A 13,698-nucleotide genomic window follows, 5' to 3' on the forward strand; every position below is an offset into this window, starting at 1 on the left:
TGCAGCTCATCACACCATGATTTCCGCACATGAGATCCCTAATATTTTATCATATAGAGGAACCGAATGGGTGTCTTTACTAAATTATTTTTCAATATTAAGGTATTCACAATGCAGTGAACTCATTCTAGTCTCCATACAATTTTATCAAAAAAATTTACAATGCATTAAACTCAACCAAGTTTAATGGAACATATTTTTAATAATTAAAATGTTTTTTTATATTATTGAAGAGTTTAATTACTAATGAACTTCATACAGATTGAATGTTAACATGACATTTCATAATTATAGAGTTTAATCTATTGAATATCTTCTAAACTATGTATTATAGATGCTCCTAAGTTAAAAAAAAATGATCATCAATTGATAAATAATAAAATGTCAAACTCTATAAACAAAAACTATTATAATTTGAGATTTTTGGTTTTAACAACGTAAGATTTGTCATTTTTAAAATTCAGCGTTAGATTTTGTTGGTAATGAACGAATAATTTTTTAAAAGTTTTTATAGAACTTTAAGTTTTATATAATGATTTTATGGAATAAAAAAAATAAACTCTCAACGGTATTCTCAATAGTGAAATAAAAAGAAAGTTATTCCAGTGATTTAATTGTTAAAAAAAAAAAAAAAAAAAAAAAAAAAAAAAAAAAAAAAAAAGTTTTTATGGAATTTGATAAAAAGAAGTTATTCCAGTGATTATATTGGAAAAAAAAAAAAAAAAACAAACAAAAAAAACAAAAACAAAAACAAAGAAAATGTTTTTGGAATTTGGTTTAAAATAATAACGCTTTAACTTCATAACATCTTATAATAATCTAACTAAATTAAAAATTCATTCCTTTGATCACCATTTATAACGATATAGATATAGGTTTATAGCTTGTTAAGTGACACACGTTTCTTGTTTATTTACCCTCTGTTTCAATATATATATTCAAATTAATATTTTTTTCGTCTCACCGTAAAGGATTTGATGAAAAAAAAGTTAAATCTATATATAAAGAAAAAAGAACCATATTGAAGCATATTAAAAAGACACTTCATCGCTTCAATTTTGTGACAAATCGCTTCATTTTTGTTAGGGCTGTAAATGAACCAAACGTTTGATAAACCGTTCGTAGTTCGTTCGGTAAAATGTTCGTTTATGTTTGTTTATATAATAAACAAACAAACACAAACAAAATTTTATGTTTGTTTAGTTAAACAAACAAACATGAACAATGATCTCGTTCGTTTATTTAAGTTCGTGAACGTTCGTTAATATTTGTTTAGTTAATATTTGTTAATATATATATATATATATATATATATATATATATATATATATATATATATATATATATATATAAAGTATACTAAAATTTAAATCCGTATGAATCGTCATTCACAATCATGTAGTAACATAGAATAACATATAATTCTTAACTATTAAATGCACAAACGATGAAAATTAGAAAAACAATGAAGGTTGGTAAAATTAGAAAAACATCTTAACAAACAAACAAAAACAAACACAAACAATGTAATTTTTAAACAAACAAACACAAACAAGAAAACATGTTTGTTTATGCGTTCGTGTTTGTTTGTTAGTTAGGTTAAACCTAAACAAACAAACATGAACAAGGTTCGTGTTTGTTTGTTAGTTAGGTTAAACCTAAACAAACAAACATGAACAAGCCTTGTTCGTGTTTGTTTGGTTCATTTACAGCCCTAATTTTTGTTATTTTAACCGTTACATTGTTTGTTCTATATTTATTGATTTTTTTAACACGTTAAACGCGTTTTCTTTGTTTACTTTTTATTATCCTCGCTTAACATTAAAATACCACAAGATAAGCCATTGTCAAGTAAACGACTTTAAATTGTATTCACTATCCATTGCCAACTCAATTGCTGTCTGATCAGGACATAATTGTCCAACAGTATCTACCGAACTTGTTAGGCAAACAAATCTCAGAATTTCAAAGTTGGGTACAAAATTTGTGTGTAGCAGTTTTTTGATACTGTGGACACTCACATCACATGCTTGCGAACAGGAGTTTGGGACTGGGGATTTTTTTTTAAAGCTATAGGGAGTGTTGGATTGGGGAGTTTTTTAAGCAATAGGAATTTTTTTTTTCTTTAATTTTTTTAAGCAGAGGGAGTTCTTAGCATTTTTATAAAAAATCAAACAAATATTAACTATTTATAATAAGTTTTTTTCGAAAAACAATACAATTTCAACCAATAAAAATATTTAAAAATTTATTAGAATGTCTATATATAGTAAATTGGTTAGTCTTTTTATCCAACCCCTTTTTGTATACACATATTCTCTTCTAATAATACAATACATTAGATGACACGTGGCACCTCCTTAGTCCCTCCGTCTTTGCTTTTCCCGCTCATTTCATCTATGTGAAATTCATACTTGGCCTTTATGCAGTCATTCCGCTCAAATGTTGTAGAACTGGGTGTATTCTTCAAGTTCTCATTGCAATCAATCGTATAATATCAGCAAATCATATAATCTTTAACCGATCATCAAGCATAATCCCATTAAATTAGGAAGATCACACCATATTTGTTGATCTAAACCCTAATCCTCACAAACTTTCTCTGGATTTAGGTTTTACGATATTGAATCGACCACCACCAAGCTCCACCGCCTCCACCTTTTCATATGGTTTATCTATCTTCTCTTTCTTCTCTTTTTCTTTGCATCCTTATTCTTCGGAACCAAATGAATGTACAAGTAAGCTTCAATTTTGGTTTTTTGTTTTCTTCTCTCTCTCTCTCTCTCTCTCTCTCTCTCTCTCTCTCTCTCTCTCTCTCTCTCTCTCTCTCTCTCAGGTATGTTTTGATGAGAAGAGTTATCTTGGACTGATGTGAGCTGATTCCACGCCTTTTTTGTTTCCGCAATCGACAGGTTCCGCTACTTCTTCTATTGTTGCATGTCTTGCTTTTCAGGTTAGGGCTCGCCTCGCCCATGTCGTTGTTTGAAGCAACCAGAACTCCCAAAAGAAACAATCGGAGAATACCTTCCTATTCATCCATAACATGGCGTTTGAGTTACTTCATTATCATCCCTTCCCATGTATATTTCTACACTCCAAATCTCCACTGGTAATCCAAATACTCATGAGACTTTAACATCGCTTCCAATTTATTGATTTCTATTTCATTTTTTGTTTTTAGTTCTTAAACATTGTAATGTTTAAATCGGAACGCTCTCATATTCTTCTGTTTTCCGCTTCGGCTGAATCACCTCGGTCCTTTTTTTCATGATCTAAGGTTTCAATTTATTCATCTCTCTCTAAGTTGTATCAAACCGTAAACCCTAGAAATTACTTTCTCCGTTTAGCCACCCAATGTTCTTCATCTTTCTTCTTCCTGATTACCAACCCTAACCCATTGTTACGTTTTCTTACAGGCCTTCAAGTTTAATTGAATCCTCAAATGTATACCATTGCACGTGGATGTACGTTTTATCACTTACATTCTTTTTATTTTTTACCCTATTTTTTGAGGAATTTTCTGCTGTCAGTTTTTGTCACACCCCCGAACCAGACGGCGGAAATGTTTGAGGGCTCTTGTTACTTAAATTGAATACCATCACAATGAATATACATGAATCATAACATAATTCATCATCATGCATTGAAATATTACAACTGATATTGTTTACATTCAGTACATTGTTTTAGACATTACAAATTCATAACATAAACTGTCTGACATATAATCTAAGCAAAACACCATGACATTACTTGGTACTTATTCTTCGGTTTACCTGTTACCTGAGAATACAAGTTATTTTGAAAAACGTCAACATATGAAATGTTGGTGAGTTCATAAGTAATGTGGTGGTAAAATGATTTGGTGTAGTTTGTAAAACCCAGAAAATCCGATATTTTCTGAAAAGTGTATTTGTTTATAAAAAGTGTGAAGATCCGAATATATGCTTGTTGATTTTCAAAACATGTATTATTGTTGAACCTTTGTATACATCACACAAGTGAAAATGTTGAACTTCCCAGGAAAACTCAATGTTTTCCCAATACATAAAATACATTGACTTGTCTATTGTTATACCGATACGTCGAATGATTTTGATTACCCGGGTAGCGTTGGATTAATTAGGGTTTGTGAGTTGTTATAATCACGCATTAAAGAAAATGACTACTTTATAACTACAAATTACGAACGATCCTTAAAGGCGTCGGTCGTTACTACTCACTTAATCCACCCACCCTGATTACTCTTGTTTATCGTCCTGAATCTGTTTACTTTGATTTCTCATAAGCTCAACAACCGAGGAGATAGGAGAGTACGAAGTCCCTTTATTTCCATGAGTTATTCAAGGCTATCGGGAATGCGAAAGGCACTTGCCCCAACTCGCATTTGTCTTCTCGATCTCACTAGCAGTACTAATGGGCCACTAGGGCCCAATAGCACATTAGAGCTATTGAAAGTCCTTTTACATGGCTTTGGGTCATAGGAGGCCCAATAACGCGTAAGCATATTCCCTTCGGGCCCAAAGATCATGTTAATGGGCCCAACAAGCATGATTTGAAACTTCCAAGCCCAAAGTTTGTAAGTTAGCTCATCATAATTATCGCGTGTCTATTGAAATGTTTTGGTTTTACGATTTTGTTTTGATATTGATTCGAGACCGAATTAATTCGTTTTGTAACGATATTTGTTGTTGAGAGTGTATTTGTTTTCCGTTTCGTCGGTAGTAGTGGATCTTGTATTTTGTATTAATGAATTAATTTGTTTGAAAGTGGAATTCGACCCTTTTCACTACCCTTCTTTTATAAAAATAACACTTTTAGTCCTTTTTATATAAAAGAATTTCATTTTAGGTCCTTAAAACCCTTTTCTTGACACCTTTGTATTATTTATTTGATGAAAACATGATTTTAACCCAAAATTTACTTTATTGACAGCTTCAGCCCCTCCAGAATAGTGTTTCTCGGTTAGGGACCCATTTGTCCCAACTTTTACAATTTTGGCCCAAAATCTAAAAAGTTTACATTTTTGGTCCTTTTTGTTAGTGAAAAGCATTTTTGACCTTATAAACATTTTGTTATGGTAATTACCCCCTATTTTACAGGAAATTACATTTCCAACCCCTCAACTTATAATTTTCGCATTTTTGAGGCTTATTGGGCCGAAAAGCCCATAAAAAGCCCATTAGGCCGAAGATTTACATTTTAAGTCCCTTGAAATTCCTAAAGCTCAGAAAAATAATTGTAGGAACTGTTTTGACCCTTTTAACCTTCAAGAAACCATAACTTGTTGATTTGTACCCCTAGTTTTGTATTTTAGACAATTTAAGCCCAAAAATGGGTTTTATGTTAGAACATGTTCATCATGACCTTATAAACCATTTTTCTTGACTTTTTTAGTGTAAGATAGTCTAGATTATGCTTTTTTCCTTTCTCATGTCATAGATCTCAGGTTTACACCCCTTTTTGGTATCATATTCATCACAAAACACATGATAACACACACATACATGCATCAAATTACACATAGCATACATATACACATAGATCTACACATTTTCTTGTATTCTCCCCCATAAAACTCATAAACACCAAAAAGAAAAGGGTATGAAACTCACCTTTGCTTGTTGTTTTCGATTTGAAGAATAAAAGAGAAGAGTTTGTTGTTATTTTCGGCTTTAGCAACCTTTCTTGGAAGATCTCGAACTTAAAGAGCTTCTAAGGTGCAAGATCACAAGATTAAATGGATTTAAAAGAGATTTTTGATGAAATGAAGTAGCTAGATCATGGATTAATCATCAACTTACCTTAGATGATGAATTACTTGGTGAAAACCTCTTGAAACACAACAAATTTCGAGATTTTTGGATGAAGGAGAGTGGATGATTCTTGAGTGGTTTAGAGAGAATTTTGTTGTGAAGTGTGTATTTTTCTCTTTCTCTCGGCCGAAGAAAAGAGAGAGAGAGGAAGAGAGAAGATTGATGAGATGTTTACTTGGATGTACGGGAATTGCATGGAAAACCATTAAGTAAAAATGAGGTGGCAATGAGAAAGTCAACTCCTCTTTCTCTTGTGGGTTTGGGCCGAAAATAGAGAGGGAAAGAGAAAAATTTTTGGGCTTTGAATGATTAAGCCCATTTTATGGTTAAGTTAGGTGATTTTTGGCCCAAATGAATATAAATATGATTTTTATGACCTATTAGGGCTAAATTAGGTTAGTTATGGCCCAATAAGGTCCATTTAGGTATTTTATTTCATCATAGGCCCAATATGGCCCAAAATATTTGAATTATATGGAAGTGGGTCCAATTAGAGCCCATTTAAGAGTTCTAAGCCCAAGATAGTCAAATTGGAAGCTTATTGGCCCATTAGGCCCAATAAGGAAATCCTAATCCAAAATGGACTTAACAAGGACTTCTAGGGTTTCCAATTATTTGTTGACTATTTGTAGTGCTTGTATGAAGTGTTTGATTGAAATTATGTTGTTATTGAATAAGCATCCTACATGCTTTCACATTGTTGGCTCACATTTGTTATCATTGTTCAATGTTTACAAGGAATCAAAATTCCTAGTTGTGACATTTTTTTAATTTCCTTTGCATGAAGTTATGCTCTACTCTGTTTCTTCTTTTCATAATTTCCGTATTTGGAAACATAAATATAAAAATTCATAACCTCTGTTAATCCAAATGGATGCCGTTACAAATTTATGGGACAATTGTTTCATCCAATGATTTTTCACCAAATAAAATCTGGAATTCATCATATCAATCTAGATTAAAGTAGAGTGTTTTTACCTAAAATTCACAAATTACCTCGATTTGGAAAGGATGGAGCAATCAGGTCCTACCAGGATGTTGTTGCTGGAAAAGAAATTAAGAACAGAGATGAACAGTCATGGCATAGAAGAAAATTAAAGGATGTCTAAACCTTAAAAGGAAATATCTAAAGTTTCATGGCTATAAAGATTCTATTTTTTTAGTTACAAAAGGATTCACTTATTCTCCTCCATACCCATAGTACTCTTGGTCTATTTATACCTAGAAATTTCTTGAATTTATACCTTTCATGAAAACAATTTGTCCCCTAGAGTCAAACTATATCTTCCACAGGGGTGTTTTGAAAAAATGTTATCTATGTATAGCCCTAATTTGTTTCTGTTATTACTCATTGCAGGTGTGCAGCTTGCAGAAATTATAAGGTACTTATATGTTTTCTTCACAATCTTAATATTTCTGATGCATTGCTTAATCTTTTAGCTTTAATTTCACAGCCCTAATATGAAAAGGTTGCTAGGCTTTTCAATGGAGCCAATGTTGTTCATCTAGAGATTATATTAATGACACGTGTAGATTGTGCCAATAAGGTGAGGTTACACTTGTTCATTCTTAATATTTTCATTAAGTCACTTAATTAATATATGGATTAGCAACAAATTCCTTTTTTATCCATGTTTGGCAGCACAGATAAACACTAATCTATGTGATAAATTCTCTATTAGTTACTACCCTTCACTTGTAACATCCAGGATTTTAGGTATTATTTTTATAATTTATTTTTGGAGTCTAAGAGAGAGAGAGAGAGAGAGAGAGAGAGAGAGAGAGAAAGAGAGAGACTCGACAAGTTGATGCCTAGACTCATCGAGTAGGGTCACGTGGTGATAACTGGATTAATGAATAGACTCGACGAGTCGGTGAGGGGACTCGACGAGTACGTGCTGGTGACTAAAACCCTAAATTCCTGGTTCTGAGCCCTATTTAAAGGACCTTATAACCCTTCATTGCGGCTACTTTCATCCTTGGGAGCACCAGAGCATCTGAGAGTCCTTGTGAGTGAGAAAAGAGGCTATTGTTCATCATTCTTGTGTGTTTTAGCAAGAAGGGAAGAGGAAATCCAAGCTAGGAGAGTTGGAGAGCTTGGATCTACTTTCATTTGTGCATAGGAAGCTATTTGAGGTATTACTCAGAGCTTATTCTTGTGTTTGGTTGATATGTCAAATCTAGGGTGTCTTCATGCCTTGATTAGCTTGTATTTGGAGTGTGAGAGGTCCCATGGGGAATTGGTACCTAGATCTGGACCTTAGAAGGTCCAGAGAGTCCCAAATGCTCTGCTTTATGCCTTTCCTTTTGACTTGTAGACTTAGGTTACCATTTTAGAGGTCATTTCACCAAAAGAAGCCTTGTAGGCGTTGCATGGATGCCAAAATGTGACCTTTACGTGATTATCATGTTTGGGAAGGTCAGATCTATAGATTAGAGAAGCAAATCTGACCTCAGAATGCCATTTGAGTTCGAGCATGGAATGAACTCGCCGAGTCCATGAGCAGACTCGACGAGTCAGACCGGGATGTCCCGTGACTCACATAGTTGATGACTCGCTGAGTTGGGAAAGTGACTCAGTGAGTTAGAGGGGGATTTAGGGGACTTGAGTTCACGTCTGAACTCACTGAGTCAGTGCCTGACTCGACAAGTTGGGTCAAAGGGGGTGGCCATTGACCAACATTGACCAGAGTTGACTTGTGTTTACTTAAGGTCCTTAGTCAAATTAAGTCAGGAAGGTATTAATTAGAGATGTATTTATGCTATAGGAGGAAGCTAGGTCGGAGGTTGAGCGCGAGTGATTATCCGACATCTTCGAGGTAAGTCTTCTCACTATGTCTTACCTGATGGGGTGATTATGTGTGACCGGAAGGTCTTATGTGTATGATGAAAATGTGATGTATGTTGTATATGAAATATGTTATGATATGAGTATGATGATATGGACCGGAAGGTCAACAGAGTTATGGGATGGAAATCCCCTGAGACACTTGGATCGGAAGATCCCATAGAGTTATGGCCTGGAAAGGTGTATGTGTTGTATGTGGTATTTTGGGGAACTCACTAAGCATTAATGCTTACCGTTTGCAAGTTATGTGTTTCAAGTACCAGTGATGATCGCGGTAAGGCGCCGACATGATCAGTACACACATATGGTGGAGATGTTTTGAGATTCTGGGGATTTTGATTTGCACTTATGTTATGTAAAAAAAATTGATATACGTTTTTTAGAATTGTGATTGGAGTATTTTTATTAAATTAAAATGAAAAATTGTTTTGAAATTTCACAGTGTTACAAGTTGGTATCAGAGCCTTGGTTTGAGGGATTCAGATTCATCTTCGAGTGTATTTGAACTCAAACTGAGGATTTGAGAAACATTTTCATAAAAGAAACAAATTTTCCAAAAAGTAAAAGAATTTGAGGAAAGCATAAAGAAGTAGTGTGTACGACCAGCTAGCGCCCGAACGGTGATTTCCCAAGATACCCTTACATTATGTGTTATGAGATATGATATGATATGATATGCATGCTAGAGTAGGCTAGGTATTCATGTTAGGACTAAAGTGGTCTGATTTTTGATGCCTTAGCCTAGGAGATTTCTGCTGCTAAGAGATGCTTGAGAGCGAGTAGGTAGCAGTGAGGAGCTTATGAGAGGCTTACCGAAGGGTAGCCTATGCTAGCGAGATGTAGAGTATTTGTGAGCTGGGATCCTAGGAGGAGGACTTGGGGTGAATGTTGATGTAATGTGGGTAGTAGTATTGGGCCCGTATTAACGAAGAGACCGGATCTGTGTGCAGCCCAAGTAAGAATCCTTAGCATACTAGGGAGCAAGTAGGGTTGAGTTATCGAGTGCGAGTATACTCGAGCGAGTCTCTGATATTTTGGCATCATGCTTGGGACAGACCACAGACCGGGGACTAACGACGGGGGTGTGAGTGATGAGGAGCTCCGCCAGATGATTCATGATGAGGTGGTTGTGTCCATACGAGCTGAGACACCAGAGATGTTTGGGTCTATCAAGACCATGCTGATTTAGACCTTTGATCAGCGGCCACCGTAGCTGTCGCTTCTGTCAGGCCGCAAGGGGGTGGCTCGTTGTTGTATCGGGAGTTCAGCAACACGAAGCCACCAGAGTTTGATGGGATGCAGGATTTAATTGCTGCGATGAGATGGATATCTTATATCAAGGGATGCTTCTACACGTGTTTGTGTCCAGAGGATCTAACGGTTCGGTTTGCACTGAACCAGCTTCGCTTGGGAGTGAAGGACTGGTGGAAATTTGTGATGGCGCATCTTACTTCCGCGGAGATCTCAACGGTGACTTGGGAGAGGTTCACCACTATGTTCAGAGATGAGTACGTTCCCCCGGTGGAAAGGGAACGGTTGGCCCAGGAGTTCTTAACCCTCAAGCAGGGTACTGAGTCAGTTACTGTGATCACCAGGAAGTTTCACGAGAGGGCGATGTTCTACCCTGAGCACATGTCGTCTGAGCAGGCACGCATGAGCTGGTACTTGAGCATTCTGAGGAGGGACATTCGGGAGTTCGTATCAAACTCGACTTACCGGACATTTGCTGAGCTTCAGGAAAATTCCCGGAAGAGGGAGATTGAGTTGGAGACTCAGGCCAATGAGGAGGCCGAGTCTCAAGGGTTGGATAGGCGGCCAGCACAGTCTCAGCCGACAGCCAAGCGGGCAAAGCCCGACGATTTGAGATCTGGAGGCCAGAAGGGCCGTACTTGCGGAAAGTACGGCAAGGGACACGATGGAGTTTGTCGATATGGAGTTTGCTATAAATGTGGCAAGGAGGGGCATATAGCCAAGGACTGACCCAAGGGATTCATGGTTTGATTTCATTGCAACCAGATGGGCCATTGGAAGGCCGAGTGTCCGCAGCTGCAGGGGATAGCACAGGGAGCATAGCAGGGATCTGCCCCTGCCTCCGTGCACGCTACTGAGGTTCGGCCAATGAAGGCCGAGGCACCGAAGGCTTGCAGGAGAGCCTTCCAGTTGACATCGGAGGAGGTCCGTGCAGCACCCGACGTCGTGGCTGGTATGTATTCTGTTATTATTTGTTTATGATGAGATCTTCTATGTATATTATGATATGCATAGGTAATTTCCTTATGAATTCTGTACCTGCTTTGGGGTTGTTTGACTCGGGTGCGAGTCGGTCATTTGTTTCATTAGCATTCAGTAGACACATCAGTATCCAGCGAGAGGAAATTAGTCGACCTCTACGAGTTTCTATAGCTAACGAGCGAGCAGTGTATGCCACAGACGTGATTCGAGGGTGTGTGCTTGAGATTTTCGGTGTTGGGTTTCCGATAGATCTGGTCCCGATTGCGATGGGGGACGTATGTGTCATCATGGGCATGGATTGGTTGAGCCGATTTGGGGCCGTGATAGACTGCGAGCGGCAACTGGTGATGATACGAGACCCTGGTGGGGGAGTACTTACAGAATATGGCGAGGGTACCCGTTCTGGGTCAGCGTTTTGTTCGGCCGCTAGAGCGAGGCAGAGTCTATAGCAGGGCTGTAGTGGGTTTGCGGCTTATGTGATGGATACGATGATTGATTCGCAGAGACTGAGATCAGTTGGCGATGTTCCGATAGTGGGCGAGTTCCCAAACATTTTTCCCCGAGGATTTTCTGGGTGTGCCTCCTGAGAGGCAGGTAGAGTTCCGTATCGATTTGGTTCCAGGGGCAGCACCTATCGCCAAGGCGCCCTATCGCCTTGTGCCTCCAGAGATGTAGGAGTTATCCTCATAGCTTCAGGAGCTGTTGGGGAAGGGGTTTATTCGGCCGAGTAGCTCGCCGTGGGGAGTGCTGTTCCTTTTTGTCAAGAAAAAGGATGGTTCACACCGGATGTGCATTGATTATCGGGAGTTGAACAAGTTAACGATCAAGAACCGTTATCCGTTGCCGAGGATTGATGATTTGTTCGATCAGCTTTAGGGAGCATCTTGGTTTACCAAGATAGACTTGAGGTATGGATATCACCAGATGATGGTGCGTGATGAGGATATCCAGAAGACAACGTTCAGGACGCGATATGGGCACTATGAGTTTGTAGTGATGCCTTTTGGGCTCACCAATGCACCAACAGCGTTCATGGATCTCATGAACGGAGTATATCGGCCGATGTTGGATCGATCGATGATCGTGTTTATTGATAATATTCTAGTGTATTCTAGATCCAGAGAACAACATGAGGAGCATTAGAGGGAGATCCTTGGGGTATTGAGGTCGGAGAGGCTTTATGCCAAATTCTCCAAGTGTGATTTTTGGTTACGGGAGGTTCAATTCTTGGGGCATCTTGTTAATCAAAATGGGATATTGGTCGACCAGGCCAAGATTAAGGCGGTGATGAGTTGGGAAGTGCCGAAGTCCGCCACAAAGATCAGGAGTTTTCTGGGTTGGCTGGTTATTATCAGAGATTCATTCAGGATTTCTCCAAGATTGCAGTGCCACTCACTAGGTTGACCCGGAAGGGTGTTGCTTTTTCATGGGGTCCGAAGCAACAAACCTCGTTTGAGACTCTTCGCCAGAAGTTGTGCGAAGCCCCGGTGTTATCCCTTCCAGAGGGAGTTGAGGATTTTGTGGTATATTGCGATGCATCAATATCAGGGTTGGGTGCAGCGCTTATGCAAAGGGGGCATGTGATAGCATATGCATCGAGGAAACTAAAGCCTCATGAGGCGAGGTATCCCACTCATGATCTGGTGTTGGGAGCATTAGTGTTCGCTCTCAAGATCTGGCACCACTATTTGTACGGAGTTCGGTGTACCATTTACACGGACCACAAGAGTTTGAAGTATTTGATGGATTAGCCGAACCTGAATATGCGGCAGAGGAGATGGTTGGATGTGGTGAAGGATTACGATTGTGAGATCCTGTACCACTCGGGCACGGCGAATATAGTAGCTGATGCCCTAAGTCGGAGGGCAGAGAGTGTTCCGATACGTGGTATGTGTAAGAGAATGACCGTGAGGACTTCGGTGTTACATACCATTCGTGAGGACCAGGCAGAGGCTATGAGACCGTAGAATCGCAAGAAGGAGTGAGTTTTTGGGCAGGTATCTGAGTTTGTGACCGATAGCCGAGGGATTATGACTTTTCATGGTCGGATTTGGGTGCCGTTTATAGGTGGGGCACGTAGTTTTTTGATTGAGGAGGCGCATAGATCAAAATTCTCGATCCATCCCGGGGCCACAAAAATGTATTTGGATCTGAAGAGAGACTATTGGTGGCCTTGTATGAAGAGAGATGTTGCATGGATTATAGAGAGGTGTTTGACCTGTCGTCAAGTTAAGGCCGAGCACCAGTGTCCGCATGGAAAGTTTCAGCCACTTGAGGTTCCCTAGTGGAAGTGAGAACAAATTTCTATGGATTTCATCACCAAACTACCAAGAACCCCAAGGGGTGTCGATGCAATTTGGGTGATTATGGATCGATTGATGAAAAGTGCTTACTTCCTTGTTATCAGTGACAAATTTTCTTCAGAGAAGTTGGCAGAAACATATGTGAGGGAGGTGATGTCTCAGCATGGGGTGCCGATCTTGATTGTGTCAGATTGAGATGTACGTTTACTTCCAGGTTCTGGAAGAAGTTTCATGAGGAGTTGGGTACGAGATTGCATTTCAGCACTGCTTATCACCCTCAGACCGACGGTCAGAGTGAGCGGACTATCCAGACACTCGAGGACATGCTTCAGGCATGTGTATTGGACTTCAGAGGAAGTTGGGACACGTATCTTCCTTTGGCTGAGTCCTATAACAACAGCCACCATTCGAGCATCGGTATGCCTCCCTTCGAGTTATTGTATGGAAGGAGGTGTTGGACTCCCATTTGTTGGGGAGAGGTAGGACCGCGTGTGATGGG

At 38.6% G+C, this 13,698-nt stretch overlaps 1 pseudogene; it reads left to right on the forward strand.

The window, feature by feature from the left end:
- LOC145045537 (sulfhydryl oxidase 2-like) overlaps nucleotides 1-13,698 on the forward strand; it is a 94,711-nt pseudogene that overhangs the window by 40,739 nt on the left and 40,274 nt on the right.

Source organism: Lactuca saligna, chromosome 5, assembly GCF_052625555.1.
Source record: "Lactuca saligna cultivar CGN05327 chromosome 5, ASM5262555v1, whole genome shotgun sequence".
NCBI lineage: Eukaryota > Viridiplantae > Streptophyta > Magnoliopsida > Asterales > Asteraceae > Lactuca > Lactuca saligna.